The sequence below is a fragment of the Oryctolagus cuniculus genome, chromosome 15 (genome assembly GCF_964237555.1).
Source record: "Oryctolagus cuniculus chromosome 15, mOryCun1.1, whole genome shotgun sequence".
NCBI lineage: Eukaryota > Metazoa > Chordata > Mammalia > Lagomorpha > Leporidae > Oryctolagus > Oryctolagus cuniculus.
This window is the reverse complement of record NC_091446.1, coordinates 56,058,666-56,074,770: the sequence shown is the minus strand read 5'-3', so window position 1 is coordinate 56,074,770 and position 16,105 is coordinate 56,058,666. Positions and strand designations below refer to the sequence as shown.

Here is a 16,105-nt window from a genome sequence, read left to right as displayed (position 1 = left end):
AACTCCTCCAATTTTACAGTGAGGGCCTATGGGGGATACCTGCTAAGTCCATAAGAGGTTTCAATCCTTTCCAAAGGAACGACACAGAAATTTAAAACTATAAATCTGTCATTAAACTACCCATAAGAGCCTGCATGTTTTAAATATCTCAAGCTGCAAGCTCCGCAGTCGCAAAGCAAGGTCACGGGAATGTGAATTGTTCCGTAGTTCTGTCTCTTCGGTTGGAACATTTTGGATTCTCTCAAACATTTAACTTGGTCCACATTAGGTGAACCGGGACCATGGGAGTCATAACACCACAGGAGCACCGGTTTATTGACGAGGAAGTGAAATCCCATCCCAGGAGGTGCCATTAAGTCTCTGGGTGACCTTGGGCAAGTCACGTGACCTCGCTGAGCACTGATCTCCTCTGTGTGAAATAAAGAGATTGGATGGAGTAATCTCTGATGTCTCTTAAAGACACTACAAGTCACATTGTGTTCTTTGTTTTCTTTTGATGACATCATTTTTCTCCTTTTTACCAAATACATAGGCATCCAAGTTGAAAGGTACAGTCTCATAAACCCCTGATATATATAGCATTCATTCAATACTCCAAATTTATTCTCTTCTTATGTATCAATTGCCCACACCATATATCCACACAATTCCTATCTCCCTGTTATATTTTTTTGGCACACATCACTCAGTTCATGATCAATTTCAGGCTATCTAATTTCACTTCTAAAATTTTCAAAATTCTCTTGCACGCACAGAATGCATAATCTTATTTTAAGATAAACTCCTTTTCCAAAAGAAAAAATCATGCTTCACAATGCTTACTTGATTTTTTTCACCCAATAGAGCAGGAGAGTGACATACGTATAAAGGATTCTAAATGCATGCAGACTAGATAGGGATGAGTCCCAGCCAACTGCCGCCCTTTTCTCCTGGCTTCGTGGTTAACCACCAAAATACATCCCAGAACTGTTCTCTCTCCTCATACATTTCATTTGAGAATGAATTCATCTCTGTTTCAAGTGATCCCATTTGGGAAGGCCTAGGTTCCATCAACAACAGCTTGAGAATAGAATCAAGAGGCGAAGAAAGTCCTAAAAACTGAAATGATCTTTCTTTGGTCTAAGTCCAGGAAGGGAGCCCTGGCTCTCGGTGTGCAGTCTGTCTATACAAGGGAGAGCCTACTCTTTTTTGTATTAAGTAACCAAAAAATTTAACAACAGCAATTCATCTTTACACAGGAGTGCACCAGCAAATCTCCACAGTTGACGGTTTCCCATTGGCATCAATACAAATACTGGCCAGGATGCTAATGGAGTGGACTGACGTGTGCCTAATTGATCTGCCATGTTTTAGCTGGAATTTTCTCAATATAGATAAAATTTGTATTTTTACATAATTTTAAAGATAGGAGTACCCCTGGTTTTAATGGGTCTCCCTATGCTGACATCCATATTTTATATAAAATTTCTTAAAATTATATCCTAATAATATTTTAAATAGTGACAACTGCAAAACTAGATCTGGAGAAAGTAATACAGGGCACTTCAATATTTTCACGGAAAATGGAATTAAAAGATAAGTTTATTTTGGTGCAAAAAGTTTTGAAATCCATGTATATGAGGGGAGAATCTTCAAAAAGTTCATGAAATGAATATTATGAAACCATGCATGAATTCAAAAATGTGTAGCACCAGTGGCAGTCATGTAGCTCAGCAACGAAGCCCTCTCCTGGGAGGCTCCCATTCCCTATCTAAGTGCCTGTTTCAAGTCCAGCTATTCTACTTCCGATCCAGCTTCCTACTTGAGCACCCTAAGAGGCAGTAGATTATGGCTCAAATACTTGGCTCCCTGCCACCCTTGCGGGAGACCCAGATGGAGTTCAGAGCTCCTGGCTTTAGCTTAGCCCAGCTCTGGCTGTCACTGGCATCTGGGGACAAAAGTAATAGAAAGAAGATATGTCTGTCTGTCTCTTTACCTTTCAAATAAGATGAAAATAATTTTTAATTTAACACCAAAATAAACTTATTCTTTTTATTTTATTTCATTTATCTGGAAAGCAGACTGAGTGAGAGAGAGATACCTTCCATCCCCTGGATCACTCCCCAAATGTTCATAATAACCAGGACTGGGCCAGGCCAAAGCCAGGATCCAGGAACTCCAACAGGGTACTCCACATGGGTGCTAGGGACCCAAGTACTCGATCCATTATCTACTGCCTCCCAGGGTGTGCATTATCAGGAAACTAGATTCGAAGCAGAGGCAAGACTCAAACCCAGGCACTCTGCTATGGGATGTGGGTGTCCCAAGCATCTGATTAACCCACGATGGCACAATGCCTACCCTAAACTTACCTTTTAATTTCAATTTTTCACAAACTTTTTGAAGTCCCCTTGTATGTGAACCAATCAGAGCCCAAGTGCCAAAATATATCCTACTAATTTGATTCATTCATTTATTCACGAAACACATCAGGCAACATTTCTCAACAAGCTCTCTAGGCATTGTGGGGGATCTACGGAGCTCACAATGATCGCACTTCATGGCAAGTGTGAAAACTGCTGCCAGTGAGCCTAAGACCTGCTCTGCCCGCTCTGAGAAGCCAACTGTGAATGTTCTGATGATCCAATGAATACAGGTAAGGTCATAGCTTCCTTCAGCCCCTAATAAGGTCAGGCCAGAGCAGCCTATATGAGACATTTAACCCAAAGGCAGACAGTTGAGGACAATGCCTTTGACTTGCCTTTGGTGTCAAAGGCAAGTCATCCTCCTAGGGTGATGCCAATATGGGCAAATGGCTGGAGGAAAAAGCTGAGCTGAGCTGAGCTGAGCTCAGCAAAGACAAGATGTGGGACCAGTCCCTCAGCTGTTTGGCTGGACTCACCAGGGAATCCCAGTAGTTGGGGATATGGTACCTTAGAGAGGCCGTTACTGGATTGGAGAGGAAGGGAAAGACAAGAAAGAAGTCCTCCAAATCATCATCTTTCCCCAGCCTAAGTCAGGAAGAGATGATCTGGCTGTCAAGGGCCCTTTGAATGCAAGGAGTCTGGAGAAGGTTAAGGACAAACAACCTGAATGAAGAGAGTCAAGTAAGGCTCTGAGACAGGTGGAGGAAGAAGACGTATCAAAAATGAACCCACCTTCTAGAATATTCTAGTTAGAACTGTGAGAAGATACACATGGAAGGGTGATGAACGGCCCAAGTTGCTGATGAGTGATTAGGAGATCAAACAGCTTGAGGAACTGATGACAGGAAGTGGCTTTTCAAGTAAAATCATGATATAATTGAGCACACAGGCTCACTCACCCTCAAAGCCTAGAAAAGACTCAATCTGAAGCCAAGTCTACTTCAGAACTCACATGAGGCTCTCATGAAAAGTTCTGTCCCAGAGTGTCTTCTCCCACCAGAGCAGGTGTGTGCCACACAGACAGCACCCAGGAGCAAGGCTCTGAGCAGGTAGCAAGGACTGCCCTGAAAACCCAGCTCCTGGCACCTGCACGTAGTCCCACACTTGAGAGAGGAAGATAAAGAGCAGCTGGGAGTGAAAGGACCCACGGGTTGGGTATTTGGGGTGTGAGCAGGCAAATGATGAAGAACCAAGAAAACAGAGAAGCCACAAGCAGGAGACCCAACACCACCAGATGTTGGGCAAAATTTACACTGACAACAAAGGCAAGTTATAAATGCCTTGACGTTATTGACCTAAAGTTAGGAGCCCACCATCCCAGGCACTCTGCAGTGCTCGGCTAACTCCAGCAAACGGATTCATGACTATCCTGTCAGACGTTAGTCCCCTTACACAGAACATAAAGCCCTGCACTGATCAAGCCCCAGCCTCCCCTGGGTTTCTAGTAGAATCATCAGCAACTCTTGTTAAAGAAAAACTCTCAACAAGCTAATAATATGACTCTCATACAGATAAAAAAAACATGTGTCAAAGATGTTATTCAACTTAATAACGAATAAGGAAATCAACAAGACAGTAAGTTTCATTCAAAGAATATTTTGAGAGTCTAGGTTTTCACAAACATTTGGAACAATGCTAGAAAAAAACTATGTTAAATACACAATAAGCTATTTATATATAGTGCAATAATTGGGGGATTATCTTTTCTATTAAAGCATTTGAAAAATCTTCATGTAACTTCACTAAGTTTAGAAATTTTAGTTAGGGGCCAGCATTGTGGCTTAATAGGCTAAGCTTCTGCCTGCACGCCAGCATCCCATATGGGCGCCAGTTTGTGTCCCAGCTGCTCCTCTTCTGATCCAACTTCCTGCTATCCTGCTATGGCCTGGGAAAGCAGTGGAAGATGGCCCAAGTGCTTGGGCCCCTGCACCTACATGGGAGGCCCAAAAGAGGTTCCTGGATCCTGGTTTTGGATAGGCTCAGCTCCAGCCATTGTGGCCATTTTGAAAGTAAACCAGTGGTTGGAAAACCTTTCTCTCTGTCTCCTCCTCTCTTTTGTCTGTAACTCTGCCTCTCAAAGAAATAAATTTAAAAATCTATTAAAACAAAAATCTTCCCTCAATTTAGAAAATTTAGTCAATAATAATAAATGGTTTTAACAAAGTTTATTCTCTTGCCTGAAGAATAAGACTCCTTTGTCAGGCCTGCTAAACCATATCCTCATATGATACTAAAAGGACACACCCCATCTTTTTGTCTTATTTCCAAGTTTTAAATCATTTTTCTTGACTTACTGATGCTTAATTTTGTAATACAAGGTAAATGGATCTCATTAGTCTCAGGAGCTAGAGGAAAACCTCCCCTAAGTTTTGAACACTGGAATGTCCATACATAACCTTGACTTTGGCCTGGATCTGTTGGCAAAAAGAGTGGTGGGTGAGGAAAAAGAAAGGTTGCTCAGATGGCCACTGGGAACAGCTAACCAACCCCTTCCCGTCTCAGGCATCCCCTGCAGAAACAGCAGCTCCACAGGTGGATGGGGACAAAGACTACCCTTTAGGTGTGGCACAAAACCAGTTTCAGTTTCCCTCAAAGAGAGCAAGTGGCTGAAACAGTTGGTGTGGTCCTTTTGTAATGCCTGGCCTAGCTCCCCACAGGACCAAACATAGTTGACAATTTCACCTAGAACCTAACCCAGGAGGAAGAACCTACTATCTCACAGTGAACATTCGCGGAAACCAAAGCTTCACTGCACTCCCATGTACATTTCAGCATTTGCCATAATAGCCAAGAGACAGAAAGACTGTAAGTGTTCACAACTCTATGGATGGATAGAAAACCATGCTATTTATAAAGGTACGCCAAACGCTTTGTGCAAAACTTGAAATAAAATATGTTCACTTTGGCGCAAAAAAAAATTTCACTCCTGTGTTTTTGGCTTTCATATCCTCTTTTTAATTTGAGAAACAGAGGAAGAGAGACACACAGAAAGTTCCTTTATGCCAATTTACTCCCCAAATTTCCACAACAGCCAGGGCTGGGCCAGGGCCAAATATGGGAGCCAGGACCTCAATCCAGGTCTCCTATGTGGTGGCAGGAACCCAATTGCTTGAACCCAGGCACTTTGGTTGTGGGACATGGGCATACTGACTAGCATCTTAGTCACCAGGCCAAATGCCCACCCTGTGTGCTCTTTTTGTGAAGAAAAAAAAAAAAAAAAAACTATTGTCTGTAAAGAATTAGCAAAAGACTTTGAAACACTTGGCACAGAGTTGTACCCTAAGAACAGTGTTGAGACAACATGAAAGTAAGTGGCCAGGTATACAGAACAGGGCACTAAGAACACACTGTTTGTTCAAATCCTTTTTACAAAAGGATTTGTCTGGTATCTATCAGCTCTTGTGCTGGGTTGAAGTGGTAGGGTATGAAATATACCCTAGGATCTCCTAAAAGTAAGAATCAAAACCACAGTCAGCTACCACTTCATACACACTAGGAAGGTCATAACCAAAAAAAAAAAAAAAAAAAAAAAAAAAAAAAAAATTAAAAAGTGGGGGGTGGAGAATAGCAAGTGTTGGCAAGGATTCAGAGAAACTGGAATCTTCTATGCTGCTGTTAGGAATATACAATAGTGCAGCCCCTGGGGAAATGTTTGGCAATTTCTCAAAAAGTTAAAACACAAGATTACCATAGGATAATGCGATTCTACCCTTTTAAGTATATACCCAAAAGAATTCCAAGCAGATAGTCAAACAAATACTCGTACATGAATGTTCACAACAGCACTGCTCCCCATAACCAGAGTGCTAATAAACCCAATAGCCATCACCAGATGAAGGGGAAGACAAATTGTGATATACAAGCATCTGGCAAAAAGTTTCTACAATAATGGAATTAAAAGGTAAATTTATATTGGTACCAAAAAAAACTGAAATTGCATATATAAGAAGTATTCCCAAAGGTCATGGGGAGCAGGAATTTAGCCAAGCAGTTAAGACAACTGTGTGTCACTTAGGAGTACCTGGGTTCAATACCCAGCTCTGGCCACTGACTTCAGGTTGCTGTGAATGCAGACCCTGGGAGGCAGTGCTGATAGCTCAAATAATCAGATTCCTGTCACCCACATGGGAGACTTAAATTGTGTTCTGGCTTGCAATGTCAGCCATCAGCCCCAAGCTCCAGCCCCAGCCATTATGGGCATTTGGGGCATGGACCAACAGATGGAGTGTTCTCTTTCTCTCTCTCTCTCTGCCCCACCTTCCTTCCTCCCTGCCTCTCTAATAAATAAATAAATGAACAAATACTCATGGAAATGTATATTATGAGAACAAAAAATGCATAGGCTCCAAAAACATTTATACCCAAGTAAATTTATCTTTTAATTCCATTTTTTCCAGAAACTTTTGTGTGGAATACCATTCATCCACAAAAAAAGGAATGAATTACTGATATGTGCCACAACCTAGATGACCCTCCAAATCATTATGCTAAGAGAAGGAAGCCAGACACAACAGGTCACATTTTGCATGATTCCAAATGCATGAAATACCAGATAAAGTAAATCAGTAGCTACACAAAGGAGATTGGTGGTTTCAGGAGCAGAGAGGAGAGGGAATGAGGATTAATTAGTGAGTACAGGGCTTTACCTAGGGGTGATTAAAATGTTTTCAAACTAGATAGACTTGTTGGTTGTACAATATTGCAATGTACTTAGCACCACTGAGTTGTACACTTGACAATGGTTCTGGAGTAAGTGTTCAGTGTAGCAGGAAGCTGCCACTTGGAATGCCAGCATCCCTAAGTTCAAGTCTTAGCTCTCCTCCCAGTTCCAGCTTCCTGCTAATGCAGACCCTGGGAGGCAGCAGGCGATGGCTCAAGTAGCTGAGTCCCTGCCACCCACACAGGAGACCCAGATTGAGTTCCCAGCTCCTGGTTTCAGCCTGCTGCAGCCCTAGCCATTGTGGGAATTTGGGTAGTGAATCCTCAGATAGATAGAATCTCTCTCTGTTTCTCTCTCTATCCCTCCCTCCCTCCCTCTTCCGCCCCTCTCTCCCTCCCTCTCCCTATCTCTAATAAATAAAAAATAACTTTTAAAAACAAGATAATTTCTTTTATGTCATGTGAGAAATTTTACCTCAATATTAAAATGAGACATGAAATATCAGCATTGACAACAGTAGGAGAGGTTTCAAATAATAAAGCCCCAAGTGTATACGATGGTCTTCAGAATGCAAAAATAGACAGCGTAACCCAAAGTTTGGACAGAAGAGGGAGCAAGAAACACATAGAAATATAGAATTTATATGAAAAAAGGTGATTCAGAAAACACATTGATTTTTCCCAGAATTGTGTCACCACTGTTCTCTTTAGATGAGTTATCTCTCTCTAAAAATAGAAGAAATACAAAGATGAAGTCCTCAATACCAAGAAAAAGAAACACTGAAGAACCCTAGAGGTTAGGGTGAGGGCTATCCTGAGAGCTCACAATCAAGACCCAGAGATGAGAATGCCTCTCTCAGTGTCACAGCGCAGGGCTGGAGCCAGCAGCAAACTGGGGTTGCCTGGGGACTCTGCTGGCTGTGACAGGAGCTCCAACTTGTGTTCTCCATGGGCTTCTTCCCTGTGAATCACATAGCTAGAATGTTTCCAGGCCTGTAGAGAATCAGTGTCTGCCACCCCCTCCTTAGCTACTCAGCATTCGCAGCCAAGGGAAATCAGGTTAAAATTCACATCTCGAGAGCAATCTTAAATGGAAAATCCCCAAGTAGGCAGCCTCACATATGCAAGAAGTTTGCAAAGTGAGGGGCACACTCCGTGGTGGCAGGGGTTTGTGTGTGCAACCTGGCCACCAGCTGGGGTCACGACAGCCTTTGAGATTCAAACCAAATAGCCGGAACTTCTAACCAGTTGCTGTCTTCCAAGTCACTCCTTCCAGTCCTTGTCTGCTGCCCTAGAGGCCCGATTAGGCCATGTTCTTAAACAAAGGCTATTTTATCCTAAGGCCAGCTGTCAAAATAACATTTTATACCCTTACACGTCTTGGGGCTTCTTTTGAACTCACAGCTGCATTTCCTCTGTCCCTCCTCCCTACACCAGTTACCAGATGGGATCGCTTCCTTGTGTGGCCTCCTCCAGGAACAATCTGAGAGTGGACACCCCACAGATGAGCCACTTCAAGGCTATGGTACAGGCCAGGGGCCGTCACAGTCAGAACCGAACTAAACTCCTGCTCTGAGAGAGCTACCACAAGCTGAAAGCCAGAACCTAATACATCACTACTTAATGTTGCTAAAAGGGGCCATTTGTTTTCATAAATTTGCAAACTTTTAACTCCTGAAATATGATTTTCTTATAAATTTTTTTAAGATTTATTTATTTATTTGAAAGGCAGAGTTACAGAGAGGTAGAGGCAAAGGCAGAGAGAGAGAGAGAAAGAGAAGCCTTCCATCCACTGGTTCACTCCAAAGATGGCTGCAATGGCAGGAGCTGGGCTGACCGGAAGCCAGGAGCCAGGAGCCGGGAGCTTCTTTCAGGTCTCCCACACGGGTGCAGAGGCCCAAAGACTTAGGCCTTCCTCTACTGCTTTCTCAGGTCATAGCAGAGAGCTGGATCAGAAGCAGAGCAGCCAGGACTCAAACCAGCGCCCATATGGGATGCCCACACTGCATCAGCAACTTTACCCACTAGGCCATAGTGCCAGCCCCCTAAAATGTTGTTTTACATCAATGTTTTAACTGTTAGGACAACCTAATACAGTACAATGTTATGTCATAAGGGCCTCTCTCTCCCCTAATTTTTAAATTATGAAGAAAACTGGAATTAAGAGTGTGAGTTCTGGGATGGGCATTTGGCAGAGCGGTTAAGTATCCATATGGGATGCTCACAACTCACATTAGAATGCTGGTTCAACTCCCAGCTCACCCACTTCAGATCCAGGGTGCTGATAATGCACGTCCTGGGAGGCAGCGGGGGATACGGCAAGTACCTGGTCTCTTCCATCCATATAGGAGACCTGGAAGGAGTTCTGGACTCTTGGCTTTGGGCCACTGTCTTTCCTGGCTGTTGTGGGAAGTAGACGGGAGACCTGTGCCTGTGCCTGTGCCTGTGCCTGTGCCTGTGCCTCTCCCTCTCCCTCTCCCTCTCCCTCTCCCTCTCCCTCTCTCGCTGTGTGTGCCTGTGTCTGTCTGTCTCTCTCTTTCAACTAAAATAAAAATAGATAAAATTTTTAAAGAGTATGAGCTCTGGAAGTTGAGTCTACATGTTCAAATCAGAGCTCCCCATATTATCTGTGTGGCCTTGGGCACTGTGTTTAAGCTCACAGGACCTCATTGACAACATGAACATAACAATAAGCACTACTTGTTAAGGCTGCTGTGAGAATAACAACATTAACGCCTGAAGTACCGGTAGGAGTTCCGGTGAATTCTAAGAGCTCAATACATGTTATTTGCTATTATCCTTTCCCAAAAGGAGCATGTTAACCCCTCTAGTCATGGAGACTATCTGTTCCTAGTCAGGAGTGGGCCACAGCTAACACTGTTGGGCTACAGACAGGCTATGCCACGTCAGAACCACTGTGTCAACTATTTCAATGTCCATATTCATGGAACAGTTCCTCAGCAGCCATTAGACTTTGTCCATGGAAAATAGTTCCCATTTCTCCTGCATCAAGGGACATTGCCTCTCCCAGGAGTACAGTTTTGGGGGAACTCAGTCAAGGGGTACTGCCTTCCTCTAACCAAAGATGGGCTTAAGACCCAGCAGCCCATTAGGACTCCTCTCCCTAATTGGACCAGAGTGGATCTGTCTTCTAGCCATGTCCAACCTGTTGCTCTGTAAATTGTCCTTGCCAAACCTGGTTCTTACAGCTTTTGCCTCAGTCCTATAAATTATTTTTAATTAATTTGGCCAAATCAATGTCTGCCACTCACAGTCAGACTCAGATGACCTAATAAGTCCAGAAAAACCTAAAGGCTAAGGAAATTGGTCTCTAAAGAATTTGATTCCTCTGAATAAATTAGGATTAGAGAAAGAAGTTTTTGACTGAACCTATAAAATTCTGCAAGGTTTTATTTTTATTCCATTTTTAAATGCAGAAATATATATAATAAAAAGAATAGCAATGTCATTTCACAGATCTTAAATTAGTCTCCCTAAAGGCTAATGCACAGCCCATTCTTCTTGCTAACATAATGCTACTTCTCTAGGACCAGCAGTTTTCTTTGTGACAACATCCCACCTTTAGTGTTGAGCAGCACTGGGTTACTTCCCCCACGACTTCCACTTGGAGACATCTGCCAGTGTGTATTGGCAAAGGTGCAAGTGAGGTCTTTAAACACCTCTACCATGTAACTGACAAGGCAGGCAAGGTCACCACTTCTGATCTGTGACCTTCATGCCGGAGAGTACCGAGAAAGTGCAGGGACCAACACAACCCAGGAAACCAATGCAAATAACTCAGAATGCACCCACAGTCTCTAGTTTCAACACCAAAATATCTTCTGGGCACTGAGAATCAATAGGTCCCCAAAGGGCAGAGGGCAATGAGAAGATATTTCTGCAAGAATAGAACTATAGGAAGGGACCCTCTAGGTCACTTAGTCCACCTACTAGCTGACAGATGCATGGCCTTCACAAAACCTCAGACAGTTGGAAGTCGCCAGAGATACTCAGCAGGAGACCTTCAGTGATGCTGAAGTTATTACCTTTCGGGCTGCTCACTTCATTGTTAGACAGCACTAATTCTTAAAAACCCAACAATTCTGATTTAAACTAATTTAAAGATGTTCCCTCTTCCCTGCGCCATCCTCCCCATCCCTCTTGGTCATGGTTACCATGCCCTAGAAAAACTTTTTAACCTCTGACCTAACCATCTTTCATGTGACAATGAGTGGGAGTTTTACTTCCCCATCTATAGGCGGGATGTCATTCAGATCCTGGCAAGATAGAAATGACGCGCTCAGGTTGGGTAATTGGAGCTTAGTAAAGGCACCATCTGCAAAAGTGGGGGCAGAGTGCGTGGAAACTAGAAAGGATTGTGCTTTGGGCTCCAAGGAGTGAGGAAAGCAGTTTGCATCTGGAGACAGGGCAAGCTATGCAAAGAGATTTGCTGGCAGGAGCTGTGAGCTTTATCTACGTGCTGGAGTGCCCATATGGGAAAGGAACTGGTAGAATAAATATTCTTCCATCGCTCTTCTTGATTCAGGTCTGCCAGAGCTCTTCATTGGCCTAATGGGACTGGCACTTTGAGAGAAAGGAACCCAGCAACACAATGTATACAAGTTAGACCCCTGGGGAGAGAAAGGGTGGTAGGCAGATCTGAGGGCAAATGCAGAAAACCTGGCTCAGAGCACAGTACAGGTCCAGCACCCATTCATTCTTTCTAAAAATATATTTTTTAATTTATTTGAGAGGTAGAGTTACAGAGAGAGAGAGAGAGAAAGGTCTTCCATCTGCTGGCTCATGCCCCAAATGACCACAATGGCCAGAGCTGGGCCAATCCAAAGCCAGGAGCCAGGAGATTTCTCAGGGTCTCCCATGTGAGTTCAGGGGCCCAAGCACTTGGGCTATCTTCCACTGCTTTCCAAGGCCATAGCAGAGAGCTGGATTGGAAAAAGAGCAGCTGGGACACGAATTGGCATCCATTTGGGATGCCGGCACTGCAGGTGGAGACTTAGCCTACTACACCACCACGCCAGCCCCAAATAAATATTTTTTTAAAAAATCCTCTCAGAAAACCACTTCACCCCCCCCCCACTCTCCTGCCGCGTGATTTAAAGCCAGTTGATTGTACCTCAGACTTCAGAAGTCACATGACTGAGGTCTGTCTGATCAGAGCAGCACTCACCTCTGTCACAGTATTGGTTCAGAAGTACACATAAAACACGAGTAAGCAGCCAGGCCCATACTTCTGCCAGAAGGGCAACCTTCTCCTTTCCTCTGAGTTGACACATAATGGACCAGAGCTGCTAGAAGCCATCCTGGGCCCCAAAGCAACAAAAGCCTGGATAAAGGGAAAGTCCGTGCAGAAGAAGCAGAGACAAAAGAGATGACTAAGCCCTGATTCACACTGTGTGAGTTCCTGATTGTGCCTGCAGTCCACATTGTCCATCCCAGCCTGAAGCTCAAGTGACATCAAAAAGACCGCATCTTATAGTATGAAGAGCTAGTGGTGGGAGGTAAGTTCAGACCCTGGCTCCATCACCTTCTAACCGGGCAACATTGGGAAACACGCATAATGATCTTCAAGTTCATTGGCTTTAAAACGGAAATTATAATAACCCTCCTGGGCCTATTGTGAGCATGAAGCAAGATTCCATACATACAAGTCCCTTGTAAGTGGTAAGGGGTTGTACAAATGTCAGAGACTCTTCATCCGGTCACACCCACCTTCAGACACACCAGTGTCAGGACACAGTGTTCCACGGTCAGGGGCACACAGCATTCTAAAATTACTTCCAAGGCTGAGTAATGCCATACTGAATAGCAGCTGTCAAGAGCAGTGGCACTCTCGACATTGCCAAACAGGAAACAGAAAGAAAGAAATTGACAAAATTGGCTTTATTTTAAAGAGACAGACTGGAATCAGCATCTAAGAAACAGAATAATGAGAAAAAGTCTGCTGAATTAAAACGTGTGTCTGAAACAATGTTAGGGCAGAGAAGATGAGAAACAAGCAAAACTAAAGAAAAATAGCTCAGGCTCTAGGGCACCGTGATTCAGGCTGCAGCAGTCCCAGCTGGGGAGCTGCAGAGTCAAAAATCAAAAATCGTGCAACAGACAAGATGGAGTGCTTCCCCAAGGACCGAGAACTGTTGAAAGGCAAAGCTCATATGTCACAACCGTGAAATATTGGGGAAGAATAAAGCAAAGAAGCAAGGGCGTGGGGCAGTAAAGTGAGGCTCAGAAAAACAGAAAGAAATCAAAGCTCTCACAGCTGAAGCTGACCCTGACAGTAAGCAGGGAATTGGAAAACAGTTCACCAAGTGGCTAAACCCATGTGGAAATTTCAAAACTGGAATGGGGGAAATCCAAAGCCCAGCTAGGAAAATGCCTTCCCACAGAGGGGAAAGAGAAAAACACATGTGCAAAATGCTTCCACGTGCTCATCAGTAGCTCTCGCCCCACAGATAGGAATACCAGACTTGGATGAAGCACTGGGCTTGTGGCTGGTCCAACAACTCAATTCTTTTTTTTTTTAACTTTTATTTAATGAATATAAATTTCCAAAGTACAGCTTATGGATTACAATGGCTTCCCCCACATACCGTCCCTCCCACCCACTACCCTCCCCTTTCCCACTCCCTCTCCCCTTCCATTCACATCAATATTCATTTTCTATTATCTTAATATACAGAAGATCAGCTTAGTATACATTAAGTAAGGATTTCAACAGTTTGCTCTCACACAGAAACATAAAGTGAAAAATAATAGATGATTTTTTTAAATGATGATGAAATCAGATCAGACCTATTGTCATGTTTAATCCCAGTGAGAGTCAAGTTGGGAGTTGATAATTTTTTTTTTTTTTTTTTTTTTACAGAGGATCAGTTTAGTATACATTAAGTAAAGATTTCAACAGTTTGCACCCCCATAGAAACAACTCAATTCTACTGGAGGCTAAAATCAAAAAGCAAGGGAAAAAATAACTTGAACTTATCTTCAATGTGCCAAATACACTGTAGGTAACCAATGGGCTAAAAATTGAAGATACATCTAATGGGAAATAAAATCTTTTTTGTCCAACTGGAGGAAAAAGACACATTTCTTACAAAGAGCTCAAACCAAGCGTAATTCCATTACGATTTGCAGCATCTGCTTGGGGCAAGCATTGTGCCGGTGCGATGTAGAACAGGAGATGAGAGCAGCGGTCTTTTCCTTCCCACAGCTAACAATCCGGTGGGAAAGAAAAATCTCAATAGCTCAAGAGAGAACATAGACGGGAATACTTCAGGTGAGACGGACCAGGCTTAGGTGGCTATGCAGCAGGTGTTCACACAATGAAAATCACAAAAGCAAGACTCATGTGGCAGTTTTCCCACCTCGTTTAAGTGGGAGGACAAAGTGAATACATCAGTTAGAGAGGATTTGGTGACAATTTCCTGCCCTCACAACCATCCCTCCTTTGAACATGGCATCACCAAGTCCTGCCACTTTTACCGCCAGCCGTATCTTCTTTTAAATTATTTATTTGTTTATTTGGTAGACTTTCAGAGAGAGAGAGAGGGAGGAAGGGGGAGAGAGAGAGAGAGAGAGAGATCGATCCAATTCACTGGTTTACTCCCCAGTTGCCCACAAACCCCACTGTACCTGGGAGCCAGGAACTCAGTTCAAGTCTCTCACATGGGTGGCAGGGATCCAAGTACTTGAGCCATCAACCGCTGCTTCCCATCATCCGCATTAGCAAGAAGCTGAAATCAGGAGCAGAACCAAGACTCAAAGCCAGGTACTACTCCAATCTGGGATGCAGGCATCTCAACTGGCAGTTGAACGGCTGTGCCAAATGTCTGACCCTCTAATTGTATCCTGAGTCTTTCCTCTTACCTCTGTTGTCACTGCTACCACTGTCCTCCAGGTCTCCATTATCTCATTGCCATTCTCTCTCCCTGGTAATCAGTCCTCTACCCAGGGGACAGAGCAATGCTAGCTAATGCAACTAAGCCAAAGGTTTTCCACGGCTGCCCGGACTAGAATGAAACACCAAATCTTTCAAGACCCTACATCTTCCAGCCTCTGAACACTCCTCCAGGCCCATTTCGTGCCTCTGTCTGCCTGACCCACTACCCTCCCACTTCACTGACTTCTCATCAGTTCTGGGAATGCACCATGCTTCATATCACCAAATTTTGATACGCGCTGTTCCATGTATGCAGTGTTCTTCCCTTACGTCCTTTACCTAACTAGCCAACTCTTATTCAGCATCAAGTCTCAACATAAAAACGTCTCCCTCAGAAAAGTCTGAGCTCCCAATATACATACAGTCTCAGAGCCCCCTACACTTTTATTTTATCATAGTCTATAGCTATTCTGTGATTGTTAATGTCCGACTCTCTGTAATACTAAAGAGAGGAAGTTTTCTCTTTTCCCCACTATAAACCTACCTCCTAGCATTGTCCCTGGCACCCAGCAGAGGCCCAGAAACTACTTGTGCAGGGAAGGAGTACACTCAGCACTAACATGGAGCATGGAACTCCAAGCAAAAGGAAACAGATTAAAATTACATGGAGAACACATTCCATGGAGAATGCCAATGGGAGATCAGGCTCTTGTAACAAAAAGACCCAACAGTAACCAAACGGCTCAAGGAAGATCAAATAACAGAAGTGAATGTTTCAAATCAATGGGCAACTCTGTGTCATCCAGAGAGCCAAGTTCCTTCTGTAGTATTTCCCACCCACCCCCTCCATCCTTTACAAAGCCATCTCATCTGCATCTAAATTCTGACTCACAGAAGGAGAAACATATAGAGAATTCACAAGCAAGGTTGCCAGGTCAAGCCAGCAAATTCAATATCACCTCTATTCATACTGCATTGACAAGAACATGGGCTCCTAGCTCCAAAGGGAGGCAGGAAAAGATATTGCTGGGTATCAATATCTCAGTTATAACTTTATTACTGTAGAAAAAATGGAAAAATACACTTTTGGTAGACAAGAAGCAGTATTCATACACTTGAATTAGATTTTAAAAATAAAATGCAG

General features: G+C 43.5%; 1 long non-coding RNA gene across 1 annotated transcript in view; it reads right to left on the bottom strand.

Annotated features, from left to right (window-relative positions):
- Positions 1-16,105, bottom strand: part of LOC138845369 (uncharacterized) — a 127,846-nt gene that overhangs the window by 8,967 nt on the left and 102,774 nt on the right. Inside the window, exon 5 of the long non-coding RNA XR_011382416.1 lies at positions 14,715-14,815. This is a non-coding gene — a long non-coding RNA (uncharacterized lncRNA). The remainder of the gene's footprint in view (positions 1-14,714; positions 14,816-16,105) is intronic.